We start from the raw sequence: 19539 nt of genomic DNA, 5'->3' as shown, positions 1-19539 counted from the left end.
TCCCTAGAGTTTACTGTGAAAAAGAAAATATACCCACTTTGAATTATATCGTTTTACATATCAGGACATTCAACAAAAATAAAGCCAAAATGGAGAAGACTTTGTGAAAAACTAAGTACATCTTTAAAGCTTCCATAAAAATTAAGATGCTAAGTAGCAGACAGGTGCTGCTAATCAAATGCTCTTCATTAATTGATCATCAGCAAATATGAATACCTCTATAAAAGCTGACGTTTTAGCAGTTTGCTGGTCTGGAGTATTCAGGTATATGTTAGCACAATTCAAGGAGAACATACATTAGCAATGATGAAAGAGAAGCAATTGTTGCTGTTCATCAAAAAAGAAGAAAGCCTCTTTTTTTAAAAAAGAACATGGCAGCACAGCTTAGACATCTGAAAAAATGTCAAGACTTCTAGAAAAATGTCCTTTGGACAGACGAGACCAAAGTGGAGATTATTGGCCATAATGAACAGCACCACGTTTGGCGAAAACCAAGCATATCAGCACAAACACCTCATACCAACTGTCAAGCACGTTGATGGGGGGATTGTTTTGTACTCACAGGACCTGGAAACATTGCAGTCATTGAGTTGACCATGTATTAGAATACCAAATATTATTATTATTATTATTATTGGTAATAATAATATTGGTAATAATAATGTTGGTATTATTAGAATATCAAAGTATTTTAGAGTCAAATGTGAGGCCATCTGCCCGAAAGCTAAAGCTTGCCTGAAATTGTGTCATGCAACAGGGCAATGATCCTAAGTACACCAGCAAAGCTACAACAGAATGGCTGAAAAAGAAAAGAATCAAGGTTTTGCAATGGCCCAGTCAAAGTCCAGATCTTAACTGTGCTGTGGTGGGACCTTAAGGGAGCTTTGCCTAAACAAATGTCTGCAAACCTAAATTAGTTAAAGCAGCGTTGTAAAGAAGAGTGGGACAAACTTCCTCCACAACAATGTGAGAGACTGTTAAAGTCACACAGGCAACTATTACTTCAAGTTATTGCTGCTAATGGTGGTCCTACAGGCTATTGAATCTTAAGGTGTACTTAGTTTTTCACGCATGGGTTTCACATTTTGGCTTTATTTTGTTAAATAAATCATGACACGGTATAATATTTCATGTGTTGTTGTTCATCTGAGGTTATATTTACCTCATTTTTATACCTGCTAAGGAACAGGTAATTGCTATTATGTCCTGATATATAAAACCATAGAATTCAAAAAGGGTGTACTTTGTTTTTCACACAATTGTTTAAATGATGTTCATATCAACAAAAAGTTTGCAAACTTGAGGACCATCACTGTAAAAGTTATATTTGTATTATTTATTTATTTATTGTATTGAGCACATATCAGAGATATTTGCTTCTTTTAGGTTGCTTCTTCTTCTTTTTTTTTTTTTGCTTGTTCTCCTTTTTTAACTGTGTACATCTATTGTTGGTAGGGCACAGTTGAAAATTGCAATATTTTCCATCTGGTATTCAGTTATTTTTTATCATTATTTCAGCACCTGCATCTGCACATTATATTGTTTGCAACTAGAACACTGCTTAGAGCTCATGTTTCATGGTGCAATAATGTTTTGCTTTGGGCTAAAAAATTTATACTTCATTGGCATTTGCTTTTCCCGTTCCGTAAACTAAAGATCAACCTGCTTTGAACTGTTTGTCAAAATTGTATCATTATTGTATCAACCTCATTTTAACTGCAATTAAGCTTATACTATCTGGATTGTGCTTCAAAATGTTTGGCGTTCTATGTTTAATTACTATATTGTGGTAAGATGACTCTACAGTAGTCCTAAATATGTGACCATTACATATAGTATGTGCATTTGCAATTTTACAGCATATTGACAGTCAGAGAGTTAGAAAGTAATTAAGATGGCATAAAAATTATCAGCATTGGGACTCTCCAAAGTAAATCCAAGAATCCCATAAATTTTATGAGTCTCCAGAAAATGCAGTTGTTTCTCTAAGTTCCCTGGAGCATGCCAGAATATCCATGATGCACAGTTGATCATTGTAAAATCATAGGCCTGAAAGTTAAAACAATGAAACCCGAGTAATTAAAAGTCATTCCACTTTCATAGTCCATTTATCCCTAGTACCAGCTCCATTAACCAGGTCTCTTAGAGTGCTTCCACAAGTGGGTGGAGCATCCACACACACTCTCTCCCTCAATAGAAGTAACGAGGGAGAGACTGTCCATGTGGGACGCGTCATGGCTCTGTCTTTTTGTGAAAGTACTCTAAGAAGCCAGAATAATGCAGACAGATTTGTGGAGAAAGGGGTGCAGGAATGCTTTTTTTCTCTCCAGTAGATTGGAAGTTGAGAATTGCAGTACCACTACCACATCACCAAAAGGGTAGCAGGGAAGGCCAATAAGCATTATACATGTACAAATAGGTCAAAAATGATTTAGACAAATTGTTCCCGGTGTCCACACTCACTCTCTCACACTTTCACTCTCTTACACTCTCATTTCCATTTACTCTCTCTATAAATGTTTCCCAACCATCTCTGACAACCACTTTGGCTTCTGCCGACCATTTTCACATCTTCTTTCGCATCATCTTCATCTTCTAGCTTCTCACTTTTCTTCAATCTGCTATCTTCTTTCTTCATCTGCATCTTTGTGGACATAACCCGTTTTGAACTGCTGCCAAAATGGAGGAGCTTGTGCGATGTACTCTCCCTAATCCGCCAATCAGGAGAGAGAATATTACCGCAAGAGCTTTCGGTGACGTGTTTTTCCCTGACTAGAGGATCAGGGATGACATCTGTCACAGAGCTGGCTAGTCCGACCGACTACCTCCGCTGACTTGTGATTCCTTAGCCTGGGAGAACACACTCTCCCCCGATTTTCCAGTCACTAGCCAAGACTTAGTATAGGGTATATAAGAAGTGTATTTTTCACACACATGGCTAGATATAGCCAGCAAAGCAAACATTAACATAAACAATTGGGTATCAGAAAAGTGAAGGACCGTCTGTACAGGTAGGGCTGAAATTTCCGCAAATCCCAAACTAGAGCCAGACACTCCTTTTCAATGGCGGCATTTCTCACCTCCAGTGGAAGTAGTTTGCAGTGGAGATGCTCCCACCAGGTCACACTATGGATGGCTATACACAGGCATAGTCCTGCAACCCATCCAGCATCGGTGCTATTATCCTTTGAAAGGTAGCTGTTGCGTTGTTCATCCCAAAAGGCATTACCTTAAACTGGTACAAGCCGGATGGGGTGATGAACGCAGGTTTCGGCATAGCCTGCGCATCCAGAGGGAAGGACTTACACAGGTTAATGATGTGAGGAACCGTCCCCCTGCTATCTTGTCTAGTAGGTCATCCACCTTAGGCATTGGGTAAGTCACTGTACGGTCGTTTAGTCACCTATAGTTAACACAGAATCAAGTCATCCCATCCTTCTTGGGGACAAGGACTACTGGAGAGGCCCACAGACTGACTAAGGGTTTGATGACCCCGAGGTCTAGCATCTCCCGTATCTCCTAATGCATGCCTTCTCTTAGGGTGTCAGGGACCACGGTAGGCTGGTTTCCTTAGAGGTTGGGGGGTCTGTGGTCTCTACTCGGTGGACTGCCTGGTGTAGCCGGGGATAGATGAGAACATAGTTCTCTGTTCTTCTAGCACTTGGGTAACCTGCTCCCTTTCCTGCGGAGGCTAACCCTTCTCCTAGCCTGATGCTCTCTACGCTCTTCTGGGTTTTAAGGTCCCTCTGTAAGCCGGGCAGGGCCTGGTTGCCTGCCATTAGTTCGGCAATGAGGGTGTCTCTGGTCTTGCTAGTGACAACTTTTCCCTGAGCCTCCAGGAGGAGTTTCAAGGTGTTCCATTTCAGATTACCATACCGCTGGGCAATGCACTCGTAGTGTGCCCTCCGTCTCGGGATCCCGCCACTACCACCAATGTCACGGTTCGTGCTTGTCTGACTGACTACTTCAGCTGACTTGTGCTTCCTTAGCCAGGGACAACACACTCTCCCCAATCACTAGCTGAAACTCAGTATAAGGTATATTAAAATGAAGAGCACACATGGCTAGATATAGCCAGCAAAGCAAACATTAACAAAAATAATCAGGTATTGGAATACAATGGGTACACAATTGCCCCCTTCATCTGGTTAATTTGGACTCCCAGGGACAATAGGGTCAGTAAAGGAATTAACAATACAATGAGGTCCCCAACTCCACTATGTATTACTGGCTGAAATCAGTTCCAGGGAAACAGATGGTTTGGCCAGGGTAAATGTCTGTAGTGGTGGAACTTGGGGGGGGGGTGATTTGTATGAATCAATTTGTATGTATGTATGTGCAATTTGTATGAATCTGAATGCACAAGTCTAGTAAGTAGAGTAGAATTCAGGGAAAGGATTGGTAAATATCTTATTCCTGCTGGAATGAGCCAAATAGCTAACAATTTAAGAATATTAGAAGAATGGTCAGGAGTATGGGAACATAATTTCAATGTTGATAAACAAAAATGATGATCTTATTCAAAGGCAAAATTATGTATGTGGGATACTATGCACTTGATGACAACAAAGGAGAAGGTGTTAAGGATTATTACTTCTGTTAACTTACGTGTAGGTAACACTATGGTTGAAAAGAAAACCAGTTGTTGAGCTGTTTAGCTAAAAGTATTAGAGGCAGGAAATTGGTGTTGGTTGCTATGTCTTCTTTAAGATCTCGTGACCGACCTCACATAAAGTATTGTTTATAGTTCAGAAGACCCTACCTGAAGAAAGTTGTGGACACTGTAGAGAGAGGGAACCCAGGTGCTTAACTGTGCCAGGAAGGGCCAGCTCCCCAGTAAATCCAGAAGGTAAATAAAGGCTCCAGGCACTCAAGAGTTCCAGCATCAGACAGATTTATTGAGACAAAAAAAACAACATTTCGACCTCACAATGAGGTCTTTTTCTTTTAAGTTACACATGATAAGATTGTTTAACCTTTCTGGCCAGTTTTATCCTGCAATCAATATACCAGTTTTGTAGCCCTTGTCTAAACTCTCTCCAAAGTGTATCTGTTCTTTTGGAGATATAGTTTTCTGTAGATTTGTGCATTTGGACATTGTACAAATTGCAAATTTACAGAATTGTGACAATGATTCGGGCAAAGCCTTTAAATTTTTTTTTTCCTCCAATTTTGCCCTATGATGAACTTCTGCCAAAATAGTGGTGCTTTTGGAGATGACCTCGGGGAGAAGATGTCACAGAAAGATCCACCATTTTGGTGGAAGTTCGTGCCAAATTATTTCTGCAGAGATACGGATAAACATACTCTATTATTTGTTCTTTTAATAGTAATTTTGCCGAATGTATCCTATTAGAGTACTTTTGCTTATTGCGAACTGTTCCCAGTATCTAATGTTGTGAATTCTTTACAGCTAATTGTATGAGATTCTCCACAATATTGAAAAGGCTTAATAATGGATGATGGGTATTTCATATTCAAGAGGAGAATAATTATTTTGAAATATAGGAGGTACTCTTACACCATTATATGTATTTATTTAACTTGTACATAGATTTATTTTCATAAATAAAATAAGCCCTTTACAGTGAAAATATTTAAATAAACATATAACTGATATTTCTATGCAAAAAAAAAATCACAAGGATTATTTATATGTACATTATTGTTCTGTCTTATGTAAAGTAAGCATGTATTACACTATATAACAGCAAAGTAACATTAATCAACAAAATGAAAGCCTTTACCGTATACACATGCATCAGTATATTAGTTAATACAAAATGTTGAAAGGGAAAGATTTGCAGGTCATACCACTGCCCATAGTCATAAATCACAGGAACAGTTTGAAATGTATATTAATATTCATAAAATTTTAATATTGTTAGAATTGTGCTTATATTATATGTATTTTAAATTTTTGATGTTTGCTATAAACCGGGCAGAACACTCAAGTACTGTATGTGCTATGTATCTGTCAAAAACGGCTAGTTAGATCCCATGTACTTAATGGCATGTTTGGGTCTCCTCTACATGACTGCCGCATGCAATCACGAAAAAAAATAAAAATCTTTAGTGTAGAGGAGGATGCTGGTCAGCTCTTGTGCCTTGCAAGCCTAGATGGTTCATGCCGAACATAAGGTTATTATTACTTAACTCACATTCGTATTAGCAGAGAATATTGGAGGCAGTATGGAGGGCCGTGGTTAAATAACATTATTAAATTACCCCCACACACACACACTGCACAGGGGATGGTGGAACGTAATCCTGGGGACCCTTGTTTATTTTTTATTATTATTTGTTTTTTAAAATGCTATTTGAATGCAAGGTGTGTCATTTTGTTAGTCTCAGCAAGGACATGCACATTTAAATTTTGTAAGTGTTAGCATGCAATTAACCACTTTTTTTAGTGAACAGACTCAATTGTGTATTGTTACCTTTATGGGCAACATATGAAATCTACATAAATGCACAACTACGTCTATTAAATAAGTGTATTCCGTTTAAATTACTTTGGCCAATTTGTGTTGGAAATAATAGGTGACATAAAGGGGGAATATGCATTTTATTGCATTATTACTTATATATCATGAGGATGCACAGTTTACAAAGTTTTTTTTTGTGCTCCTTATTTTTCACCTAGGTTCAAAGTGTTACCCATTAGTCTCCCTGTAAGCCTTAATGAAATAATCATTCCTGAAGCCCCTTAATCATACAGCTTGTAGAGGTAATATATGGTAAACTAAATTAAGATATCCCTATGCACCATCATCTGATCTCGCTAATTGACTCATGCCCCGAGAAATTTACCCACCCTTAGTCATGATGCGATGATATGATACAAAAAAAATGGAAAATCCCATTGGGGTAGCGGACTTGGTTTATTCATTCATGCCTCATACTATATCAATATAACAAAAAAGTACTAATAGTCACTAATCATTGCCTCTGCAGTTAAAAGATTACAAGTGTTGGTCGCAGTTGCTCTTTTGTCTTGGAACCAAGCTTGGTATAAATGATGAAACATATTGTTCTCTGAAGCCCTCTATAAAATAACATAATAATAAGCAAATAACTCTTGCTGTTAGAGGTATTCTTAGAATTGGTGATTACAACTTACACATCCATGCTCTGGGCCATTAATGTTAAACTAACAATTATCCATGGTGACATTGTAGTGGTAGCCCCCCTACCGGGTGGCATCTAAAATGAGCAAGAGGAGCAATTTGTTAAATAAGTGGTTACTTAAGAAGTAAACTGACAATATCAGACTCTTAATATAGCTACAGCTATCTCTTCTGCTCTTAACATTAACCATTCCTATTTCATAGCTTTGTTAAGGATTTTAGTAGTGTGTATCCATTTTGTTGGTATTCAACATCAAAAAGTTAACTACAATACTGGTTGTGTGTTTTTTCAAAGGATAAGTATTTTAACACAATTTACAATGTGTAGCTTGATGTGTTTTAATTTACATTAGTTACAAGTGAGCTACTTACACCACAAATCTTCATGGACCATTTACTACACACAGGGGCATACCTAGAGTATTTGGCACCTGAGGCGGATCCTGTATGTGGCACCCCCCCCACACACACTTTAAAACTGCATAGCTTCTATCGTTAGGCAAACATTGATAGGGGTACAACATAACTGTTTTCATTATATACTGAGGCAGACATTGACTGGGGTACAACATAACTTTTATCATTATATACTGAGGCAGACATTGACAGGGGTACAGCATAACACCTATCACTATATACACTTAGGCAGACATTGACGGTAGTATGGCATAACTGCTATCATTATATACTAAAGCAAACATTGACAGTGGAACAGCATAACTGTTATTATATACTGAGGAAGTCATTGACAGGGGTAAAGCATAACACCTATCACTATATACACTGAGGCAGACATTGACGGTAGTATGGCATAACTGCTATCATTATATACTGAAGCAAACATTGACAGTGGTACAGCATAACTGTTATCATTATATACTGAGGCAAACATTGATGGTGGTACTGCATAACTGCTATCATTATATACTGAGGCAAACATTGACGGTGGTACAGCATAACTGCTAACAGTATATACTGAGGCAAACATTGACGGTGGTACAGCATAAACGTTATCATTATATACTGAGGCAAACATTGACGGTGGTATAGGATAACTGCTATCATTATATACTGAGGCAAACATTGACCGTGGTACAGCATAACTGTTATCATTATGTACTGAGGCAAACATTGACAGTGGTATAAGATAATTGTTATCATTATATAGTGAGGCAAACATTGACAGCGGTACAGCATAACTGTTATCATTATATACTGAGGCACACACTGATGGTGGTAGAGCATAACACCTATCACTATATACTGAGGCATGCACTGACTGTGGTACAGCATTATACCTATCGCTATATACTGAGGCAAACATTGACGGGGGTACAGCATAACATCTATCACTATATACTGAGGTACACATTGATGGTGGTACAGCATAACACCTATCACTATATACTGAGGCATGCAATGACGGTGGTACAGCATAACACCTATCACTATATACGGAGGCAAACATTGACCGGGTACAGCATAACACCTATCACTATATACAGAAGCACACATTGACGGTGGTACAGCATAATACCTATCGCAATACATTAAGCCAGACATTGACAATAATGCAGCATAACCCCTATCACTATATGCCAAGCCAAACATTGATGTGGTGTAGGCCTACCACTTCAGTGTCTGGCTTAGTATATGGATGCACCGAAATGAAAATTCTGGACCGAAACCGGAAATTCAGCATTCATTTGGCCGAAACCAAAAATAGCCTCCCCAACCTTTAAAAACAAAACAAAACAAGACACTTTTATTAAAAATAACACACCAATATTAGACAAAAAAAATCAATAACCATATTATATAATTATACTAACAGCAATCACACGCCTATCATGCCCAGGTTCTAGCATGTACTGGTTGCCTGGGCATGATAGGAGTGGGATTGCTGTTAGTAATATATATATATATATATTAATATTGTTATTTAATTTTTCTGTCCAATTTTGGTGTGTTATTTACTTTTAATAAAAGTGTGGTTAACACACCAAAATTGGACAAAACAATCAACAACAATATTATATATATATATATATATATATATATATATATATATATATATATATATATATATATATATATATATAATTGCTAACAGCAATCACACTCCTATCATACCCAGGAAGCCAGTGCATGCTGGAACCTGGGCATGACAGGAATGTGATTTCAGCCTCCCAATGCCATGCCACCCCCCTGCACATCCATGCTATCACACACACTCATTCACAAACATTCATTCACAAACATTCAGCATAAACTACAGCATAACACCCATTACACCCACACTTGCTAAACCACTCTCACTGAATGTTTTCCTACCTTTTCTCTGTCACTGTTCCTCCTCCTCTTCGTTCTTCCTCTTGGCTATTCTGTGTCCTTCCGGTGCAGTGAGTGCGGAAGGCGGTGGGCGCGGCTTCAGTGTTGTGCACCGGGATATGACATCAAATTCCGACGCACAGCATCAGTTGTCGCGTGCATCACAAGGGAGCAGGATTGGAGGTCTGCATTAACAGACCTCCCGTTCCCCTGATTGACTTTAAGCCGGTTAGAGGGAGATCCTTGATCTCCCCAACCGAGCCTGCTCCTCTAGCGGCGGACATTAGTGTCCATCACTTGAGGTGTGCCGAAGTGGTGGCACCCCCTAATGAGTGGCATCCGGGGTGCACCGCTCCCCCCACCCCCCGCTAGGTACGCTACTGACTACACATGACTTGCTGATAGCACCTAATACTTTTGGGATGAACCAGAACAGAGATTGTGAGCCAGCACCTCTCGTTCAATGCATGGCCTCCAAAATGCTCTACTGGATGAAAGGGCAAAAAAATTCCCACAGAAACATTCTAAGGCTCTCCAATCTTGTGAAAAGCCTTATCAGAAGAGTGGAAGCTGCTATAGCTGCAAAGGGGTGGGGCAACTACATATTAATGTCTATGTATTTAGAATGCAATGTCCATATAGTGTATGTCAACACATGTTTTGTATTGGACTCTATATTCAGGGGCGGGCTGAGCCGGGGGACAGAGCCGCCCTGAATCTAAGTTACACGGCCATGCGGCTGTCTGTAATGCACAGCAAAAGCCCGCAATACCCACGGTGGGTCGGCCAGTACATGAGGGCAGAATTGCCAGATTTGGAAAATCTGCAAAAATACATACGAACATTGGGTATTTCTAAACTCAGGACAAATATAGTCTATTTAGCAGGTTTTTCATTAGCTTTTATAGATGAGTAAAATATTTTTAAAGTCAGAAAAAGTCCTTTTTCTTATTTTTTCCACCATATTTATATTTTTTTTTATAGTAACTTATATGATACAATCAAAATAATGATATTTAAAGAAAGCCCTTCTTGCCCTGAAAAAACTATATATGACTTGTATGGGTTCCGTAAACGTGAAAGAAGAAAATTACAGCTAAACATGTGCGGCACAGAAATGTTAAAACAGCCAAGGGTACAAAAAATAAAATCAGCTATTGTTCCAAAGGGGTTAATACAGCTGTTGAATTGCTTATTATGTGTTTTGTTAGATTGTTGAGGCCAGTTACAGTTTAGTCATGTCATTGAATCGATACATTATACTTTACAGTATCTGCAACCATAACAATTATAGCCTGGATACAAAACACTATTCAAAGAATTTGTTACCAATTGAATTTCTTTGCTTTTTGGTTTTGCAAGTTAGAAGAGCTGATTTTGTTATGAAAATAAGTACTTACATTCTAATGCTTATAATCATCAATAAATTTTAGTGGAGCACTTAACCTTTTTAGTATTCTACATTTGATCAGATGGTCATTTAGTCCTTTCCCCATAGAATTCCTTGATATGAAAGGAGAAAGGAACAGACAATATAGTAGAATATTTAAAAGGTCAAGAAATAAACTTTTCCAGAATGTGACAAAGATCTTTGAGCACTCAAAATGTTACTAACCATATTATATACGACAAAGCATAACATTTCCCATTTTTCTTTAATTCTAGTCAAATTATAGTCATTATATGACTATATGATTTCAAGTTTGAATTAAACCTGTTCTCATATGTATAGGATACATAAGTGATACATAGTCTTGCAATTTGGTTGTAGCTATTGATATAAGAGCAATTTTAATGCAAAAATATTGTCAAAATAATTATATATTTGTCATGATCCCGGCCGGCGTGCATCGCAAGGGTGCTCGCAGCGTCGCGCTCCCGTTCGGAGCTCGTCACCCGAGTACCCGTTGCGACGGGATCTCATACGGAGCGTGTCGCCTGAGTACCCGCGGCGTCATGGTCCCGTCCGGGACACGTCGCCCGGGTGCTCGTGGCGTCTCGCTCCGGTGAGGAGTGCTTCTCCCGAGTACCCACGAGTAGCGGGTACTCGGTACTTACCCCTCCAGGACCGATGCCGCAACGGTGTGTCTTCATACGCGGCGGTTCACATGAAAGAACCGCTGCACAATGATAGACACCCACAGCATCATACACCACGCCCCCCCTTCAGCTTCTAGTCTCCAATGGAGGAGACGGAACGTCCATTGGACGGCGTCACTGATGGGGGCGGGACTTAGAAGGGTGGCTGGTTTAAAAACTGAGCACTGATACCTGTTCAGTGCTCAGTTGTTCTTACAACTAGCTATATGTTTACCTGTTGCCAAAACCTTCTCTGCCTGATACCCGGTGCCGACCTCTGCTTGCCTTGTGACCTTGTTGACCTCTCTGCTCCTGACCCGGATTGCCTGACCCTTCTCTGCCTGATACCCGGTGCCGACCTCTGCTTGCCTTGTGACCTTGTTGACCTCTCTGCTCCTGACCCGGATTGCCTGACCCTTCTCTGCCTGATACCCGGTGCCGACCTCTGCTTGCCTTGTGACCGCGCTCTCCTGCATCCTGGTTTCCTCACCTGTACCAACGTAATAATATTCATGTACATGGGCGGAAATCAGTCATGTTTAAGAATACATTGAAAAGATGGTCATTATATAGAAAAAAATACATAGTGCATATTTTACTCTGGAATGGCCAATATTGATGGATAAATCCATTAAAATCAAAATGCAGCTCTGGCTTTTTTGGCCTTAAATTGCCTGGTCATCCCAGTCCAGCCCTAGTACGATAAATGAATAATGTTAACTATTGAGCAAACAGATTCATTAACAGTGCAAACAACATAACAAAATGAATGGCACGAATCATATAGCTTATAACCATAAATCATTAAAAAATTTGTGTCGCTTTAGTACAAGAAAAAGCATGAAACCAATTAACCAATAACAATTATGACAAAGTATTGTTGCACTTTGATACCTATTTCATTGTCTACATAGCAGAAGCTGATTTAATGAGGGAGCGATGTTTTCTCATATAAAAGAGGGTTGGATCATATAAGAAAGATATATATATATATATATATGAAACTGTTAAAAAGGAAAAATGAGCACCACATGATTCTGTATGTTCCCTTCTATTACACAAGTAGAGGTGTGTTGGTAATGCTTTTACATGAAAAAAATGTTTAATACAACTGGTTTTCAATGTCATGCATCACTGTACAACCAAATCAAGCCAGGACATAAGGACATAACTTTATTTTGGAAAACCACATACCTAAACATTCTTAATGCTAATTGCTAAACACATTCTTTTTGTAAAATTATTCACATTGTGTCAATTATTTAGAACTGCATGCTCTGCTCTTGGCTGAGTACCTTGTAGTTGAAAACTGTAACAGTTGCTGATTTGGTTATGCTTCCCATAGCTTGGAACCTATCCACTACAATGATGCTAAAATTTGCTAAATAGACACACGATAATTATTGAGATTGCTCTCCACTGTCCAACATAATTGAAATCTGTGGATAATCACATGGACTGATATTACTATAATTTCTCCCGAGTGTCTGTTATATTATTAATAGTAAACATCAGTGACTATGTACATATACTGTAGAAGATAGATACTTTAGTGGCGTTCCTTATAAATATGTCTTCAGTCAAGAGGAACTTAGACTATATATATATATATATATATATATATATATATATACACACATATATATTGTGTGTGTATATATATATATATATATATATATATATATATATATGTATATATATATATATATATATATATATATATATATATATATATATATATATAAAGGGGTAGTAGAAGTATTATTAAACACTCATCTACAGACACCAGACAAGCCAGAAGGCTTGTTTTTCCCTCAGAAATCTCATGGTGCTTCCACAACCACAAGGGATTCTGGGTAGGTGCATGCAAATAAGGTTAACAATTATCACCTTTGCCTCTATATCGACTTTATACATGGATTCCTTGAAAGTAATTGCCCGCTGTACAAGACAGCCTTTAGATAAAACTCAGGGAGCGGTACAATAGCCAGATCACCACTCATGGACATATATATATATGTAAATTTGAACTTTTTTTTACATTTTGTAGAAACTGGATGGTTCTCCTGACGGTGACAGAATAATTTTTGCATATTATCTGAATAATATAGATAAACGAAATAAAACAATTGATTTTGTGAAATTCTTAAGTAGAGGGTATACCTTTTAATTTTTATTTTCATTTTTACTGGCACGTATATAAAAAAATTGGAGTTCGTGAGTCCGTGAGTACAATGTTCATTGGTTGGGTAGAGCTGGCAGCAGGCGTGCATGAAAAAGTAGTAGTCAAGTGACCACTAGTATACCAGTCCCAAGTAGGCAGAAGAGTTCTTGCTTGGAGTCCGAAGTTGAACTACCCCAACCCAGAATCTTAAGCTAAAAGCTTGTCCATTCCACATACCAAAGTACGTGGAGGTTTTAATAACAATTACAAACCAAGGACTCACTGAAGGGTGAAGCTATTTTATAGTGAAGAACAGAATAAAACTACCACTTCCAGTGCAACCACAACTGTCCTGGGGCTACCACCCCTGACGCTACCACTAACGTAAGCGTTGGCAGCACCCTCCAGAGTAAAGAGAGACAGCAAGAAGTGGTACTGTCAGATGATAGCAGCAGACCACAGTTTTGTAAGTTTGTATAGACAATAATGAAGCAGCTTAGTTTATCTATAAAGAATGAGAGTGTTTAAATGTTGAAATGATTTGCAGCATATTCCAAATGTAGATTTTGGATTCCAGATAACATAGATTAATTCTAAACATTACATTTTCACCCTTAATAGTTTATTATTCCGTGACAGAATGCGAAAAATCCTGAAAATAATTTTCCATATTGTATCACTATAACACATTTTAAATAAAATAAGTGTGACATATGTTTTGCAAAGTTGGAGAGATACATTTGGGGTAACTTAGGTAGTTCAGTTTGAAAAAAAGATAATAGAACAACTGTAATGTTGTAGAGTGTTCTGAATTTACAGATAATATGTAGAACAGCTTTACTTGCCGTTATTGTTTGTTGTTGAGCACTGTTAGATAAACAACAGGCACCAGCACAACAAATTGTAAATTATTCATATTTTTAGTTTCTAAAGAATAACAGTATAATGTTTGGTTTTACGGTCTTATAATATCAAGTGGTTGGTTTTACCAAAAATATGTATAGAGAGTCATCTATGTATTTGTTCACGGTTTTTCATTTTTGAATTTAAAACAATTCTTTTAACATCGGAAAAAAGAAATATATCATGTTCAATGATATCATGTTCAATGAATGTCCACTCAATACATACTTGCCGACTTGCATGTGTCCTAGCTTATGCGTTTCTAGCCTCTTTTTGCAAAGTTACAGAGAATCAGTAAAGCTCCTCGGTGGGACACCGTTACTGAAGAGATCAGTCGTGGCGGCTGTATGTAAAATTTGTGCATGTCCATCTTAAGTATGAGAGAGCATGGAAACAACTGAGTGAGAATGTAAAAGAGTGTGAGAGAGAATGTGACTAAGAGTGAGTAAAAGTATGAAAGTGTGAGTGAGAGTGAGAGTGAAAAAGCAACAAAATGCAAACCAAACTGAGGATGACAGGATATGGGAGTTATGGCGCACCATCATCAGTGTCTGAATCAATAAATAGTTAATGCTATACCATCGTCTGTGTCCGGCTTGCTATATAATGATGGGAGTTTTACTATACCATCATCTGTGTCTGGATCATTTGATAATAATATAAATTATGCTATAAGAGACTGTAAGTCAGAGTGTGAGAGAATCGGAGATTTAGTGAGAGTGTGAGAGAATGAGAGATTTAGTGAGAGTATGTGGGAGAGTGTAAGGTAGTAAGTGAGAGTGTGAGAAGGCATGAGTGAGTGTGAGTGAGAGAGCATGAACGTGAGTGAGAGAACATGAAAGATTGAGAATGTGAGAGAACATGAATAACAGTGAGAATGTAAGGGAGTATATAATCATGGGAATTACGCTTGTCTCAGGATCACTATATAACGATAGGAGTCATGCTGTCTGAGTCACACAGATTTAGTGAAGACTGGGGGACTATACTTGATTGCCATGAAATGACAGTTTTAAGTTTGCATCCTTTGGGAAGGTTACCAGTAATTTCCACTGTCCTCCCCCTAGCATCCAGTGGTTAGATTGAATGAATATTATCTACCACCAACTGATGATTAAGGGTATGTAGACTCACTGACCACTTTATTAGGTACACCTGTTCAATTGCTTGTAAACACAAATAGCTAACCAGCCAATCGCATGGCAGCAACTCAATGCATTTAGGCATGTAGACAAGGTCAAGACAACTTGCTAAAGTTCAAACCAAGCATCAGAATGGGGAAGAAAGGAAACTTAAGTGACTTTGAACATGGCAAGTTACTGGTGCCAGATGGGTTGCGCCAAGTATTTCAGAAACTGCTGATCTACTGGGATTTTTACACACAACCATTTTACAGAGAATGGTCCGAAAAAGAGAAAATATCCAGTGAGCGGCAGTTGTGTGGACGAAAATGCCTTGTTGATGTCAAAATTCAGAGGACAATGGGCAGACTGGTTCGAGATGACAGAAAGGCAACAGTAACTCAAATAACCACTCGTTACAACCAAGGTATGTAGAAAACCATATCTGAACGCACAACACGACTTACCATGAAGCAGATGAGCTACAGCAGCAGAAGAACAGACCTGGTGCCACTCCTGCCAGCTAAGAACAGGAAATTGAGGTTGCAATTTGCACAGGCTCACCAAAATTGGACAAAGAAAGACTGGAAAAACATTGCCTGGTCTGATGAGTCTCCAGCTGCGACATTTTTATGGCAGGGTAAGACTTTGGTGTAAACAACATGAAAGCATGGATCCATCTTGCCTTGTATCAATGGTTCAGGCTGGTGGTAATGGTGTAATGGGGTGGGGAACATTTTCTTGACACACTTTGGGCCCCTTAGTACAAATTGAGCATCGATTAAATGTGACAGCCTACCTAAATATTGTTGCTGATAATGTCCATCCCTTTATGACCACAGTGTACCGATCTTCTGATGGCTACTTCCAGCAGGCTAATGCATCATGTCACAAAGCCCACATCATCTCAAACTTGTTTCTTGAACATAACAATGAGTTCACTGTACTCCAATGGCCTTCACAGTCACCAGATCTCAGTGCAATAGAGCATCTTTTGGATGTGCAACTGGCAAATCTGCAGCAATTGTCTGATGCCATCATGTCCATATGGCCCAAAGTCTCTAAGGAATGTTTCCAACAAGTATGCCACGAAGAATGAAGGAAGTTCTGAAGGCAAACTGTGTACCTAATAAAGTGGCCAGTGAGTGTATAAATATATATATATATTAATTATTATTATTATTATTTATTGTTTAAATAGCACCATCAAATTCCATAGCGCTGTACAATGGGTAGACATAACAAGTAGTATGTAACATAACAGTTTGATTTACAGAGACAACAGATGCTCAAATGAGGGATGGACCAGCCACACTAGTGTAAGTTCTGGAGAATAGGGACGAGGAGAGGTGAGCTAAAGAAATATGGGGGGGTGTTAATGTGCAATATTATAAGCGTCCTTAAATAAGTGGGTTAAGAGGGATTTTTTGAAGGACCGAAGGCAGGGAGAAAAACAGATAGGCAGGGTCAGGGCATTCCAGAGGATAGGGGCTGCCCTAGAGAAATCTTTTAAGCTTGCATGAGAGCTAGAAATCAGAGGAGAGGCTAGAAGGAGATCATTGGAAGAGAGGAGAGAGTGGTTAGGAGTGTATTTAGAGATGAGTGAGGTGATGTAGGAAGGGGAACCACTGTGAAGGGCTTTGAAAGTAAGAGTCAGGATTTTGAAATTAATCGCACAGTCAGTCAGTGAAGAGACTGACAGAGGGGAGAGACGTTAGTAAAGGGATGGGAGAGGAAGATAAATCTGGCAGCAGCATTCATGTTGGATTGTAGAAGGGTGAGACGGTTAAGAGGGAGACCAGCTAACACAGAGTTATAATAATCAAGATGGGAGATGATAAGGGCATGGACAAGAGCCTTAGTGGCATGCTGTGTTAGGAAGGGACGGATGCGGGCAATGTTTTTTAGATGGAGACCACAGTTTTTAGAGACAGACTGAATGGGGGGGGTGAACGAAAGGTCAGAGTAAAGGGTGACACCAAGACAGCGAGCATGAGGAGATGGGGAGATGATAGCACCATTAACATTGAGGAAAATTGATGGGGGAATCTTAGCATTAGAGGGAGGGAAGATGAGAAGTTCGGTTTTGGAGAGGTTGAGTTTCAGGAAACGTGCAGACATCCAGGTAGAGACTGACGCAAGGCAATTAGTTACATGATCTAAGACAGAGGGAGAGAGATCAGGGGAGGATAGATAGATCTGGGTGTCATCAGCATACAGGTGGTACTGAACGCAAAAGGATGAGATTAGTTTCCCAAGGGAGCGAGTGTCAAGAGAGAACAGAAGGGGTCCTAGAACTGAGCCTTGGGGTACCCCAAATGAGAGAAGGAGGGGAACATTACGGGAGACAGAGACGCTGAAGGTATGATCAGAAAGGTAGGAAGTGAACCAGGAGAGAGCAGTGTCATGGAGACCAAGATCATAAAGCGTTGGAAGGAGAAGAGGGTGATGCCCTCACCCTCCCTCTGACTATGCGCCCTCCTACCCACTGACCTCTTCTCCCTTTACTACATTAACTAATTTCTCTGCTGTCACTGAAAAGGATGTACATGCTCTTCTATATTTATATATATATATATAGATATATATATATATACATGCACCAATCAGCCATAACATTATGACCACTGGCAGCAGGAATAACACTGATAATCTTGTTATCATGGCACCTGCCAGTGGGTGGGATATATTAATATCCCGAGCTAGGATCTGAGCAGCTTTGGGGCAAGGGCCATATTGTGATGGGTAGATGACTGGATCAGAACATTTCCAAAACTGAAGCTCTTGTGGAGTATTCCTGGGCTGCAGTGGTCAAAAGTGGCCCAAGGATGGAAAATCAGTCAACTGGTAACAGGGTCATGGGCGGCCAAGGCTCATTGATGCACATGTAAGGCAAAGGACCGTGTGGTCAAATCCAACATATGAGCTACTGTAGTTCAAATTGCTGAAAAAGTTAATGCTAGTTCTGATAGAAAGATGTGCATCGCAGCACACCTTCAGAGGTCTAATGGAGCCCATGCCTCGACGCCTCAGGTCTGTTTTGGTGGTCTATACAATATTAGGCAGGTGGTCATATTATGGCTGATCTGTATATATATATATATATATATATATATATATATATATATATATACACACATATACACAAAAGTATTGGGACACCTGACCATTATACCAATAGAGGTTCTTATGACATCACATTTGGTACATGGATATTAATACGTAGATGGCCCCCCTTTGAAGCTAAAGCAGCTTCCACTCTTCAGGGATGGCTTTCCAAAAGATTTTCAAAAGGTGATTCTGTTGGAAATTTTGCCTCCATCCCAATTAATCCCAAGGATGTTCGATGGGGTTGAAGTCAGGGCTCTGTTTAGGCTAGTCAAGTTCTTCCACACCAAACTCATCCAACCATGTCTTTATGGACCATGTCTTTATGGACCTTGCTTTGTGCACTGGGGCACAGTCATGCTGGAATAGAAAAGGACCTTCCCTAATCTATTCCTACAATGTTGGAAGCATAGCATTGTCCAAAAACTTTCATAACTCACTCGCCCTAAATCCTGGGGGGGCTTGGCTCTCCCTGATTTCCAAACGTATTACCAGGCTGCCCACTTGCTGCGAATTCTACAATGGAATATCGCCGGCCCGACCACTAAGCCCTGGGTTGAACTGGAGTTGGGTGCGTTAAGGGGTCGTGTCCTTCATGCTTTATGGGGCCCTAGGATCGGTTGAGGCGTGGAGCAGCATCCTCTGATTTCCGCTACTTTGGCGTTGTGGAGGTGCGTGGGTCCTCGGGCCCGGCTCTCCTCGT

This window comes from Sceloporus occidentalis, unplaced genomic scaffold (genome assembly GCF_023333645.1).
Source record: "Sceloporus occidentalis isolate IW3139 unplaced genomic scaffold, rSceOcc1.0.p SCAF_18, whole genome shotgun sequence".
In the NCBI taxonomy this organism is placed as follows: Eukaryota; Metazoa; Chordata; class Lepidosauria; order Squamata; family Phrynosomatidae; genus Sceloporus; species Sceloporus occidentalis.
This window is presented reverse-complemented; position numbering follows the sequence as displayed.